This window comes from Hermetia illucens, chromosome 3 (genome assembly GCF_905115235.1).
Source record: "Hermetia illucens chromosome 3, iHerIll2.2.curated.20191125, whole genome shotgun sequence".
NCBI lineage: Eukaryota > Metazoa > Arthropoda > Insecta > Diptera > Stratiomyidae > Hermetia > Hermetia illucens.
Window position 1 is genome coordinate 46,040,753 of NC_051851.1, and position 14,790 is coordinate 46,055,542.

The 14,790-nt window shown below is 39.2% G+C and overlaps 1 protein-coding gene across 1 annotated transcript in view; it reads right to left on the minus strand.

Annotated features, from left to right (window-relative positions):
- The window catches only part of LOC119652701 (neural cell adhesion molecule 1), a 351,966-nt gene that overhangs the window by 113,845 nt on the left and 223,331 nt on the right, over window positions 1-14,790 (minus strand). The gene's annotated exons all lie outside the window — the stretch shown is intronic.

A 14,790-nucleotide genomic window follows, 5' to 3' on the forward strand; every position in this document is an offset into this window, starting at 1 on the left:
CCTGGTTCTTAGCCTACAAAACACCCCTTCAATACTATTTTGGTTAGAGCCTCCTTGATGGCTTTGGTACTTACGCTGTTGAATGCACCCTCTTTATCCAGGAAGGCAGTTCAAGTATGTTGCCCGTAACGTAGCAACCCCTCAATCATGCTAATTACCTTGCAGGGAGGGGTTTCTGTGTATTTGCCATTGTGGAAAGTATGCTGAGATTTTTAGAAAAGTGATATTTTCATAATCGTCCTTAAGTGGATGTCGAGGACGCCTCTAGGGTCTTCTGCACGAAAGATGTGAGTCCGATAATTCGACCAATAAGAATGAAGTTGAATACTAACTGCAGATTATAGTACCATACAAGTTGCAAGTAAGAAGTTGCAGATCAACACTCTGCTACTATACAATGACGTTAGACAGTGCACATATTTGAATATAGGACCATATTACTGCGATAATGGTTGTTTTATGAAGCATAAACAGTACTCTTCTTAAACTTGGAAGAATGGGGATGTTTCCCAGAGTAAACTCCTCATAAGCAAATAGAAAACAATCGCTAGGAGAACAATTTAGAATTTCTTCAAAATCGATGAGAATGAAAAAAATCTGTTTTTCATTTCAATTCGTATGAAATCTAGCCATATTTATAAAATGAAAAATATAAATGAACAACTGCGAACTATGATGTAGGCTCATTTGAAAATTTAATATCAGATCCCCTAAGCGCGCTGAATCCCAAGAAGCCACCTAACTACTTTTCAAATAAATTAATTTGTCGCTGGCGTATGTTCAGTAACAATTTGCATATATGGTAAACTTTGCACGTGTCGCTTTTCTTATCTAAGAGGCTTAGATACAAATTTCCATAGAGATTGCCAACTGACTATAAATACGTAGATATCCGGGTTTCATTTAGAAACTTTGATGCGTGATAATAATTTTAATTTCCAAATTTTGATTTCTTTAAATATTTCTTAGATACTGGTATTAAAGGAAGTTACACTGAGTCCTAAAAAAACTACTCTGCTCCTTTAATAGTTATAGTTTACCTATTAGCTATAATATATCAAACAAGCCTATAACGGACAGGAATTTTCTTCTAGGTGTTTCAGCCTAGCATCTCTTATTAAATATTTTCCCAAGCGCCTGAACCTTCTTTGAACTTTTCTGACAGAATTCGCAGACAGGACCCGTGCATAACCCTAGCCTCTCTAGGTAGTATTTTAGCCTGCAGTGACATATTATTATTCCTATTATAATTCGGAGGCTCTTTTTGGTGGGGCTTAAGCAATGTTGCGAACGCTTTAGTTCATAGCTTCCTTTGAGAACCTTGGACAGTTCCACTCCTTGTATGTTCGCCCAGTGTAGTTTCCTCAACCGTAATATACTGTATGCTTACATATTAGTTGGGCATTTTGTAGAAAAAGATATTCATCTTGATTCAATATAATCTCAAGGGCAAATCCTCCCACTTGGAGAATTATCTTTTTTTCAGGAAACGATGTTTTGTTTTAACTGCAAAACGTTCCCGGAGATCTGACAACGCAAGGTAGATATATAAAATTCAGCGATTAACTTATTTTTTACATCAATTTTATTGTCTTTAAAATATGCGTTCAATATGTCCCCTTTTCTTCAATCACAACAGAAGCATGTCATGAAATGTACCTCAATAATCATGTAGAAAGCGTTCAAGGTCCCTGATTCGCACGTGTAGCCGTAGCTCTATAATTGTGGTAAATCCTTGCCTATTCAGGGAATTCATGTGGGTATACCGGGTGATTCGCTGCGAATGTTAAAAGAGCTTTTTCCTAAGCGATATAGCAGGTTGATAGCACTTTATGATATATTATGAACTTAGTTCACGGAGAAGGAACCATATTTACCGGATATTGATGGAGCTTGTTTGTTTTGTGTTTTTTTTTTCGAAAATGGAGGAGGAAGGATCTTTTTTATGCAACCTATTTAAAGCTTGCAGAAATCGAACTACTTTACATATGTTGAATGTAATGTTGTTTTCATTAACAATTTAAAAAAAATCAATCTTCCTCCCATTGCATTAGCAATCTACATAAATCATATTGTAGATTACTTATAGTGATAGAGTTTGAAATCAACTATTCAAAATGCAGAAAATAAAAATAATTTGAAAATTTTGTAATATCCAGTGTTCTACAGGGTTGCTTCCCCTTTTATCTAGTAATAAGCTGACGATCCATTTGCTATTTACAGAATTCTATCAAGCATCTTTAAGGACCTCCATTATCCTCTTTTCAAATTGGTAATCCCAATTTTGATTTCACGTTACACGAAAAAATCAACTTATTTTGAATATTTCTTTATACCATTAGTAATAATTTTAATTCTCTTTTGAAATTTTTATCACAGAACTCTCTAAACATTAAAATAATACGGAAATTTCCAGATATCTAAAAATTATCATTAACTTTTTCGTTGTTGTTTCCCCTAAAAATCGCAACGCCCGGCCATAAGCGTGCCCATGCAGTCTGCTATGAAATTCATCTTGTATAGCGGTACGTCTCATGAATACGAAGGGTGCATTAATGCAGTAATGCATTCATGATGGCTGTGAAACAGCTGTTCAGATGCTGTTTGGTGGATTTTGGAGAGAGTGTGTGTGAGACTTGTTCGATAAAAATGCCACTGATGTTTTCTGTTGGGCTTTCTCTGATCTTTGGCCAGCTTGGACAAAAGTTGGTCTGGATGTTACTTGTTTCTTGTGTTTGGTCTTTAACGAGCGAACAGTGCATCGATGGATATTTTAGTTGTTAATGATCTATCTCTGTGTGCATCTCTAGTTGCGGATGCTTAAAGTAATGCGCTACAACGAATTCGCCAAGTTTCACTCACTATGAAAGAGTTGAAACAAAGTTTTGAAGGCGGTGAGAATAAAAAGGAAATACCTATATTTGCCGGAAAAATATTATAACAGGATTTTGACAAAAACTAAATTAACTGATACACCAAATAGAACTGCAAAAAGAACTCTCATTTTTAATGTTCGCTGAGACCAACAGTCTATTAACCGGCTCAAGTGATTAGAGCGCTGGGCTGTCGTAGCGGAAGGTTGTTAGAATCTGACTGATGCCAGGAGATTTGTTACTGTGACTGAATATCGGATACCAATCGATCCAGCTGTGAATGAGTACCTAAGTCAAATCAGGATAATATGCTCTGGTGAACGCAATGCTGACCACATGGCCCCCTGTAGTGTATTGTAGTGTCCCGATGAATGAAGTTCCCTAACAAACCTCAAGGCCCTGAGGCAATAATAGTCGTTGGCGCAACAGACTATTATTGTTAACACTCTATTAATAATGCATCTGCTGATATGAAACAGCAAACGTAGACCAAAATCACACTACAAGACCTCGCTCTTTGTCGAAACGTAGAGGTGGATCGATAGTTAGTGAGTGGGCATAGTGAGAAGGGCCCAAGACGATAAAATCATTTAAAGTATTGATAAATCGATAATATAGCAGTTAAAATGAATTGAGGCTTGGAGCTCTCAGGAAAGAGAAGTCTCACTTTCGTAACTTGTGACCTGCTTCCTTTTATTTTTAAAATCGGTTTACTGGCTATCCGACTGTTTGTGTGTCTTTCTGTCATACGCATTCGCTGAGACACGGTTAATCCTATTGACAGCAAATTTGATGGAAAGGTGGAAATTGTAAATTGTCTTGCATGCGGTGAGTAACGTCGTTCTACGTCGAGTTCATGGGGGTCTGTGGACATGCAAAAGGGGGCTGTACTGATGAATATAGCCACAGGCGGTATTATATGGAACGTCTCGATGTGTATTTTTAAAGCAGATATTAGTTTTGATTTTGGTGTCAAAGGAGTGCGGGGGTCCGAAACGGGGCAATTATTTCAAGGACCTGTTCTCAGAAATTCACAAAATAAAGTCTGAAAACATTATGGTGGTCCGTGCACATCTCTAATGGGGAGTATCTTGAGGCCTAGGTATCAACTCAAGATACTCCCCATTACAATATCTGTTCAAATGAAATCAATAATGGTATATTATTATATTTTGAAAATTTACTGCAAACCCCCCTTAAGTTCATCCTTGATCCATAAGTAAGATAGAATTTAACAGGAAGCGTCATACTGGAAAGGTTAGTGGAAATCATTATATTACTAACAAAGTGATAGCAAGCCAAAGTCGTTGCTTTAGTGTCAAAGTATTACTCCCCACAATATAAAATGTCAGCACAACATCGATTTGAATATCGAGTATATTCAACGTACAGTGGCGCAAAAACAAACCTGCTCAAAGTTTTCTGTAAAGGTAGCGTTCTTGCTTTACATAGACTCGTCACTTGTTACGTTACTTGCTTTACGTAGGCTCGTATCACAGATTTGGGTAGCACTAGTAAAAAACCCGATCTAAAACTTTAATATAAGCGTTTATTTGACACTAAATTATACAAACATACTACATAATTAATTATAGAATAAAACCTTCAACTGGTAATAACTCCAGAACTAGACTGACTCCGGGGGCAAACCTTTTATACCCCGCGGAACATTCCAGAAAGGCATACGAAGCAAAATTACTTTGCGCCTTTGACAAGATCTCCTTGCTAGCATGAAAGTCATCTGTTAACAATTATCCTAACCAAATATTCCCCCTATTGTTATATAATTTTGGTGTCCTGGCTAATTGTCGTAATTGTAATTTAAATTGGCATCATAGATATTTTTCCCAAAGTGATCACACTGGCCACCGCCTAAACTTGTTCGTCCCGAACAAGAATCATCGCTATAAGCCTGATGTTCCGAATCGTGCCCATTTCTCCAGGTACTCCAATTTTATTTTCGTCCGGCTTTGTCGACTTCGTCTAATTTAGTTAACATCATAATTAAATTCCGTAGTTTATCAACGATGTAGTTCCAATTTCGATTGCAACTTTAGTGTTTTTCCCTTCTTGCCATCAAATCTTGCTTGTCTCCTATTACTTGAAGAGTGCAATGTTTTCTTACTGTTCTTTGATTACGGCTTTATCTCAACTATATCCTTCCGAATGTAGTTCCAATCTCATATAGGAGCATGTACTTCCGTCCTCGACTCTTCGGCCCTGATACTAAGTCATGTTGTTGACATAATCTTATGCAATACGATTCTAAGCGCTAGTCCAATAAAACCGCCGTTTAACCTTCGCTATAGTTTCGGTGACATCCACATTCTCACTGCTTACTTTTTCATGATGGTTCAAAAAGATGCCCCGTGTCGTTGCTCGTAACATAATCATCAACATTTGTACGACTCCACGACCTTTATTTTCCAAAACATTGAACACGTATCTACCCACTTGCAGAAGATCCTGTCCTCGTGCTGCATAAATCTAAGCTATGCAACTTTTGGCCGTTAAATCTTCCCAGCTTCCTCTTTGGTCTGACTCCTCCAAATTAATTGTTTCCTTTGCTTTTACTACTCTTCCATAACCTTGTCATACTTGCTCGAAAGTCAGATTTTTCTCCGCCGTAACACTCACTGTATTCTCTTTACTTTTCAATTTCTTCTTCTATCTATCACTTCGCTTTCGTCACATTAATTATCCAAAAACTCTTATCCATCTCTACCAATTACTTTCACTTCCTGCGCCCGTGTTATGTTTCTTCCTCCACTCCAACTATAATACTCGCTTCTAAAAATCCTCGTAAGTGTTGCGCTCATTGATTTTATAAGTTGGTGGACCATTGCTTTCAAGTCACTAAAAGGGCAGTACACTGTCGTTAGATTCCTCACCGTCCAGCGTACACTTGTTGCTACCTCTGTTCTAAATGGTCTCAAGTTCTTGTTATCAATCGCTTCTTGCCACTTCACAATTATCACCTCTTGAACAGTCATTTCCTCCGGTTCTGCACTGTCCTGCCAGGTATGCTCACCCTGCTTACAAATTGTTATGAATTCGGCTACCCAAATCTTTTTTTGAGGATTTATTTCCTAACTGTGGAAGAATTAACACAAAATTAAGGGGCAGCCTCCATTTTATGGCTGCGCCTCCTAAAGATCTGCGGCATGCATTCTATCGTGAACTTTCATCCTTAATCGCGGGGCTTAGATCTCCAGTTTTCCGGCTCTCCAGCACACGATGATAAGAGCGTCCATTGCATTTAATTTCAAGCGATATGTGTTTAGGTTTTGTTGTTCTGCACCGGACCAACGAATGATCCCCTCACCAGCATTCCAGACCCCGGCTGACCCCAAGGCAAGCAAGCACATGTCAACGGGGTATTTCAGTTGAATTGCAATTTTATGGGTCGAGCTTCACGGCTAAATTCTTTAGGTTTTTGTGATAATTCTGGCCTTAGTGAAATCGGTCCTCGATCTTCCAAATCATTACAATTTTCTGTGAAAATGAATGAAACAAAACCTGTTTAAAATCGACTCAGGGTCTGTCTGTCTGTCTATCAGTCTGCCACATCCGATTTACTCAGAAACGACAAAACTGATTCTCATTAAATTTGGTGAAAACGTGTCGTATCTGTGCCCCTTCACATGCAAAGGCGCCATTTTATGTTTGGAGTAGGGACTCCCCATACATACGAAAGGAGGGTGTACATATTTTCCACGCAATATGGTCATCTGGATTACTTTCCGAAACTGATCTTATTTCTGATATTGACTGAAACATTTGGGAATGAGGACTCAAAATGTGAATCGATCTGAGAACCTACCCAACCGAAAATTTGAAAAAAATCACAGTGATGCATCTATATGAAATCAAGGCCCCAAAATACATCCCGTTGCGATATCTGCATAAATAAGCGAAATGCTAAACGCTATATTCATTATTTCGCTTTTTTTTAAGCCATGTTCCATTTGGTAGACGCTCCCGTTAATTTTTTTACAACGGCGAATAGATAATTAACACCCTCTGTTGCACATCTGGAGACCCCCTTGAGGGCAACGTAGAATGATATCATTGGTTGCATGCCTGTGGGTTGACAATCGCTTCTAACAAATTCTGAGTCAATACGCGTAAATGTTGCATTTGGCAAGCTAGTCAGAGTTCGGTTAAGTCAACCATTGGCTGTGATAGAATAGAAAGGTTTCCACCAGGTCACCACCAGGAAGAGAACTTGCAAGCGCTCAGAAAGCAATCACATTGCATGCAGCCAGCGACCCTGCCTATGTTTGTGTCATCTACGAAGAAACCACTATCTGTGGGTAAAGTTCGCATTGGGTGATTTCTTTCTAGACTATCCCGTCAAATACTGCTAAAGCAGGGTTTAAATGCCTCAGTTTCGAATACTATCACCCCGAATAGATCGAAACTATGTCGAAGATGTGAGAAGAAAGGTCTTTTATTGGAGGACTGCAGTAAGAACCTTCATTGTCTTCTATACCGAGAAATCATGAATTCTCTTACAACTATGTAATGGATGATACCAATCGCTTACCTACAACATAGTCTTGAATACCTTACCACTGTTGAGGCGTTCAGGGTCTGCTATCGCAGAAGGTTTATGGAAATTAAATGGATATTGATATTGTCTTTGGACAATGCAGGAATCTCTGTTAACGCGTTTGGGAAACCGACGTAAATGGAAAGGCCGAGATGTGTGCAGAGACACAGAGACACAAAATAGCAAAACTCCAAGATTATTGCCGGTGACTCTAATGCCTGGGCAGTGGAGTGGAGGGGATTTTTTGTCTTCTCCTACCTAAACATCAGTCTAGCTAAAGTTGGAAATGTAAATAGGTTTAGGCTTGTATAACTAGACTCAGTCGTGAATTATAGTTATCTATATTGGCATATTGAGCGCCAGGTCATATCAGGATTGATAAGAGACACAATCCAGGAAATCTTACTCTGAAAAGATCAGAAATATGTTCACCATCCAAATGACTTAATGAGGACACACCGGTATTGATGGTTGAATACAGAGTTCGCTGGAACGATTGTATATAAGGCAGCACAGTTGTCCCAACATATGTATTTAATAATGTTTCCATGCCAAAATGTGTATTCTCTGAATTTTGAAAAGTTAAAACGTTTGCTTGAAGCGACTTTGTGATAAGGTTGATTCTGATCCATGGATGGTCCCCTAAAAGCCGGTAATGTCGACAGTAAAAGGAAAAGGTCGCCTCTTATTATATGCCATCGATTGCTATGGGCGATAGTTTCGACATCCACATCAGACAGATGTCTATCTAAGCCACACCCAGGGATTCGTCTAAATCAGAAACAGACTGCTTGAAGCAGACGCTTGCCTGTCTGTCGCAGGCACAGAAATTTGTCTGTGTGATGTCTGACGCATGCTAGAACATTTGCCTGATTGATGTCTGTCTGATGTGTGGAAAAGACACACTCATTTGGCGATGCAGAAAAGAATTTCTGACGCAGCCATTGGTGTGAGACGGGCACAGACATTTGTCTGATTTAGAACAAGATTGTCTGAAGTAGATGCAATCATTTGCCTGACACCAACACCTATGTTTGCCTGACATGGAGGTTTGTCTAAAACAGTCATTTATACTGGACAGATATTTGCCTGATACGGACACAGGCATTTGTCCGCCTGACATCTGAAATATGGACTGTCTATCCTTTATCTGAGGCACCCGCAGACATATGACTACACCAGTCATAAGTAAATAATAGTGTTTTCCGTATGTATATCTTGCAAATATGGTAAACTAGGCGACATTCTGTCGTGCCGCTCCAAGTGGGCGTTAGCTGATTTGTCGTGTTGCTTCCAGTGGGCGTTATCCCAAACATATTAAGGTGGATTATGCCAAATTGAGGCGAGAAGAATTATGGATTGATCCAGTTCTTAAGTAGGGACAGTGGATACGGAAAGTATCTTTATACAATGGAAACTGTAAGAGGATGCAAAACTCATTTTCCTCACTTTGCCCCGATTTGAAAGGTCAAGGATACTAAACCTCGAGGCTCAGCTAAAATTTCGTTTAAAAGCGGAAAATCTGGTAAACTGTACGGTGATATCGGATGCAGCGTAGAAGGCAGTAGTTGCAAAGGCGAAATGGATGCACCATTGACTAAGAAAAACCAAAGCTGAACAATGACATAGAAGGGAAGTTACTGGAATTAACATCGCGCAAAGCATTGACAGGTAATTAATCTTCACAGATAAATTTTGAACAGCCCAACGGATTTGTGAGGTTACAGTCGGTGAGATTCCGGCTTGTGCGCTCATGCAAAAACAAATCGAGAAACCGGAAGCTGGACGCTTCAGGTATGAAATGTTTTGTGTATTTTTTTTATAAAGACATTTGAGTGTGAATTTGTCCCATTAGTACGTAACACGTAATATATGCATATATTATGTGAGAATATTCACTTTCGAAATCTTTCGCTTTCAAAATCTTGAATTTCCAAAGAAGTGACAATTTTGACCTATTATGACTTTGTTAGTTATAGTCGGATTTCCACCAAACTCGGTAGGACCAATCTCTATATTATAGCCTACACTGCTGAATTTCGTGGTGCTAGGATGAATTTAAGGGAGGTTTTGAAGCCAATTACTATTGTTAACTTTATTTGAAGGGATATCGGTATGAAAGGTTTTTGGGAGCCTAGCCAGCATACAGTTGCAGCCTCTTGATTTTTTTTCAGAGTCTTCGATTGGGCAGTTTCTGAGAATGAACCCGTTGAATAAATGAACACTTTCGGCCCCCGAGCTCCCCGCCTTTTCAACAAATGTCAAAACTAGGACCAGATATCCCACATGCCTGTATTTGGTGAAAAAAAAATGTATACCCCCCTTTTGCATGTAAGGGGACTTCCCCTTAAATTCGTCGTAAAAGAATGTAACTCACTGAATACGTGAGCGTTCATAGTTCCAACCTTTCCACCAAATTTGGTGTCAATCGCTGTTACAGTCTCCGAATGCGTGTGACGGACAGCATTTAATTGAGCCTTGAAGTCGTTTGGAGCACTTTATTTAAAACCATAACGGTACACTAAAGGAATACAGTACATTGTAGGACGCAATGTGTTCGGCATTGCGCTTGTCCGTGATTATTACTCTAATTTGATTCAGGTACCCAATTGCAGCTGAGTCGGCTGGTATCCGACATTTAATCACAATACAAATCCCTCTGCCATTAGCCAGATATGAGCCGCGACTGAGCTGGGTATTTAAATATTAACCTCATGTGCACCTGACCTCCTCTAAGCTAAGCCAACTTGTTCGCACTATTGGTCATTGCATCAGTGAGTCACCCTGTAAATGTATGTTCCTATGCTTACCCCATAAGAAATAATAAATTCAACTTTGCCAGTTCCTCTCTGTTCGACGAACTATACTCGATCTTATCGATTTGAAAGTTATAAACCTAAAAGATTGTTTAGAATACATTTCAGGATACTAACATACACGTGTGCACATTTACAAGTTGTAAATATTAGCACTACCTAGTATCTTAGAATTCGAATTAACATAGTAAGCAAAGTGTTATTTTAAAAATGTCAAGGTAAGGTCTCCGAAGATTTATCTACAATTTGATATGAAACTAATGAATATACAAAATCTACCTTTACTCATAGCTGAATGGCAGAAATTTTCAGGTCTCCATTCTTACCGAAATCTTGGGGTTGAAAATGAATAGGAAAAATATTGGCCCGACCCACCTTAATTATCAACTTTCCTGTCCTCTAAATGGTTAATATTCGATGCGATTTATATGAAGTTCGAACTTATAAATGTTATAAAACTTGGAATACACGACCAATAGGATCAATAGTGTTTGGGTTAGTTCAAGGTCGTAGTAAGTTTCCTTCAACCTTTCTGGTAGTATTATTTTTTCCAATGGAAAGTTTTTCAATCAGAAATGGGTAAGTTCAAAACTTTTCACAAGGATAATGGTGAAAAGGGACTGATGGTTTCCCTAGGGGCTTTCATCGGGTAATTCTTGTGGTTTTTGGGAAACCGAAATTTGATTACACTTCAGCGAACGACATACCAGGACTTGAAACCTCCGTAGCAGAACTGCAAAACACAAGCAACTTTTTACCCTACCTTTGCTATTTGGTTAAAGGTAGAATAAGGTATGTAATATGAGAAAAATGTGAGAAATTTAGTTTTGAGAGGAAGCAAACAGTGAAATCGGAATCGTCCTTCAACAGTTGTTCGGTGGAACACTCATACAAGGGTATGTGTTGTTTTTGAAAAGTAATCCTACTACTATCAGAACGGGCGTTTTTTGCTAAGAAAAAAGTTTAAGATATCTTAGCAAGTAAAACAGATATATTAGCAAATATTTCAGTGTGCTTCAATTTAAAGATAAAGAATCCCCCTAGTGCTCAGCGAAACCGAAATGTTGGTTAACTATGCTAGGTTGACGAACAGGGTCATTAACATATTCTCCTAGAGGTAGTAAGAATCTTAGATTTTAATGTGAATCACCTCGCCAAAGGAATGCTAACGATTCAACTATAATACTTCCGCACGACTTTTTCTACTGGCCATGAAAAAGCGAGTAGTATCATCGTCTACAGGCGAACATGATAGCGTACAGCATCCATTTAACATTATTATAGTCGGTGATGAATAGAGAGAGTCTAATCTATGATCTGTTCATTTCTCATGAAGGAGAAACTGTCTCCAAGGAAGTCAACCGGTAATACTGTTATATTCACATTGCAAACATTAAAGATGAGAACGACCGACATTTCGAAAGCATTCTGCCATGCCTTGTCCTCCATTGATAATATCTTATGGTACATTACTTTAACGAGCTACAGATAAATTCCTCTTCCTCCTGGTCTTTTCCTGAAGATCATGATTTTCTCTATTAGACTACTGCTGTGCATACTAACTGAAGTCTAAATTTAGAAACAGAAGACGACAACCAATTTCAGCAGGATAATTCAAGGGATTCCATATTCACGCTACTACCAAGCAAATGAAGATTTAATGGGATTTTATTCGAAGAAAGTCTTCCTTTGAAGGATAAGTGTCAGACAGCTTGCATGAAAGCTTGGACGTCATTAATCTAATTAGGATTTTTTTCTTTGTCATAGAAGCAAGCAAAAGGAGAATAAGACATTGTGGATCCACTAGAAATTAATATTCAATTACTAAGATACAACCTAACTGAAACAAGGATTGATGTTTAATTTAATCTAAGTCGACAATATTATCGTAGCCTTGAATTGAAGTGCAGAGAAGCCTTTTCGATGAAATATTTTAATCAAGATAATTTCGCATTAGGTCTAATAAATATCTGTTGCTAGTAATAATTTGATTCCTTCCCAAAATTTTAAAAATTCAACCTCAAAGACAAACTGCGGTTTGAAAAAAAATATTTAGTACTGAGACCTGATCATGTTAAACTTGTTTCTAAAAATGTTAAAATATTCGCCCGACCTATGTATATTTACTTTTGATTCATATCTTCTTTATTCGATGCTGGGGGAATTAGCCACTGTCAAAGAAGAGAGCAGAGCTATATATCAGTTTGGAAAATAGATGACACTTGACCGTTCTAGGTTGCCCTATTTAAATGTAATTCCACCGAAGGGCCCGGGGGTACGCACTTCTAATTCACTCCGCTAAATAATTCTAAAATTTGGTTCCGGCCTTTATTGTATTCCGCTCGACAATGGGGACTCGGATTTCACCGGAATGTGCCTTAAAATTTCGAACATAACTGAAACTGAGATAAAAGCCTTGACGGCCTACCACCACTTACGCCTCCCACCGCGGCCGGTTAGTAGCAATGTTCTCTAACTCCATTCAATATTTACTGGGAGGCTTGCATTCCTGTTTATTCCATTACATGGCATATCCCGTAATGGAGTTATCACCCTTCCTTAATATGTGACTACTGTCACTTTCGTTTTCTCATTAAGCTTTTGAGTAACAACGACTGTGTTTTCCATGTACTACTCTCATATAGTAGCACAGTGGCTGCCTTTAGTCTTAAGGTAGTTGCATATCCAAGTTTGGAGTTCACCACCAGCAGAAACCCCGCTTCTAAATGTACAAATTGATCGACGCCTTTGATGTTCTGCCCGTCAGATATAGAGCTCTGGTTCTGCTGATGTTTACCTTTCCATCCTCCTCGTCCAAACCTAGAGAAATTTGGCTGAGGCTTGCAACTCGGAGAGAGAGCAAGTAAATCATCGTAACCGGATGACATTGTCCATCAAACCACTTCTTCCTTTTCTACAATACATATTGCCCTTAAAGACTTTGTGGGGTGGATCATCCATGCCCATACGGATTAAGTTACCCGACCACCGCAACCAATTGAGTCGGTTAAAAGTTCGCATTTTTTTTTTTTGCTAAGCGCCCCTTCCGACGAATATATGGAGACTGACAAGTTGATTGTACTGTACAGCAAGAGCTTTGACCCTATGATGCGGTTCCTTCTTCGGTTTCTGATGGTGACGTTGCCAACATATACTTCGTATTAATAATAATAATCGTTGGTGCAACAATCCATATTGGATCTATCGTCCGATATTATTGCCCTGATTTGACTCGGGTACTCATCCACAGCTGATTCGACTGATATCCGACGTTAAATCGCGATACAAATCCCACTACCACCAGTCAGATTTGAACCGCGACCTTTTGTACAACAGCCTTGTATCCTTCCTTTTTGAAGCCTCTTACTATAAGCAGGGAATACTTTGTTTATATTTCAAAATCCCGCAGGGCAATTTCGGAAATATAGCAACATGTTATTATAAACTTTAAGTGAACCTCGACTGGTATTAGAGGTACATTGAGAACTAGATTTTGAATACGGTCACCACCACGAATTCTTTCAAATTTTTTGGATGTTTAGTTTTTTAGATATTACGATAAGGTCCTTCACCGAAAGTTGTCGTGTTGAAGCGGTCTTATTCTTCAACTTTGATTGACACAGCACTGATGAGTTCACTTGCGGTTCTGAGGTCCTTACAAGTAAGACTACTGACATATCAACCTGACGAGGAACGAATTTTTGGAGTAGCCACCGTGGCTGCGCAAAAGTCTAGGCGGTCTGCGTTTCACATAGCTCAGTATTGGCAGCGAATAATGCGGAACCGCCGTGTGTTTTATTCTTCCGTTCTGATCAGCAGGGCATGGGTGGATGTCACTGGCTTGAGTAAAAGGGTTGTAGGACTGATTGATACTTTAGTCACAATAAGCTGGCTTTTAAATTTGTACAGAAAATCGTTAGCAAAAGTCCGTAGAAGACGGTGATGAGACCAGTTACCTGAAACGAGCTGACATTACATTTCGTGATAAGCCGGAATCGATATCACGCGTTTGCATCCCGTCGTTAATGCAACATTCGTACCTTAGTCATGTTTTTGTGCGCAAGTTTGAATTTGCAACTTCGATTGTTCGAAAGAAAACGACTTCAACCAATATCAGCTGGGAATATACCAGCAAGCAAGGCTCTTCAATATCGAGACCGATCGAATACTGGCTTTCAAAGTCATCTAGGAATACCAAAGCGTCTAGTTTTCGTTGGTCACTCTAGTGGTGAAACCAAGTAATGTTCCCCTTTACCTGCGCGAAAGGTGAATGACGCGACCGTACTTATTCTCTACCTGTCACTGAGGGGATATTTGCAGTTGGCCCCCTTGTGTGAGTTTTATGGTGGTTGTGATTATGTCTACATCGCGGGCAGAGCTCCTTGGGGCTCAAACGTAGAGTTGCGCTTTACAGCTCGGGTGCCGTACCCCTTAGTTGCGGTAGAGGTGTTAGATAGGGCTTGGATCCTGAAGACGGTATAAACCAGTATTGCTGTGCCAGTCATGGCGCGGCTCTGATTATGGCCAACAAGTCAATCCGTATCCG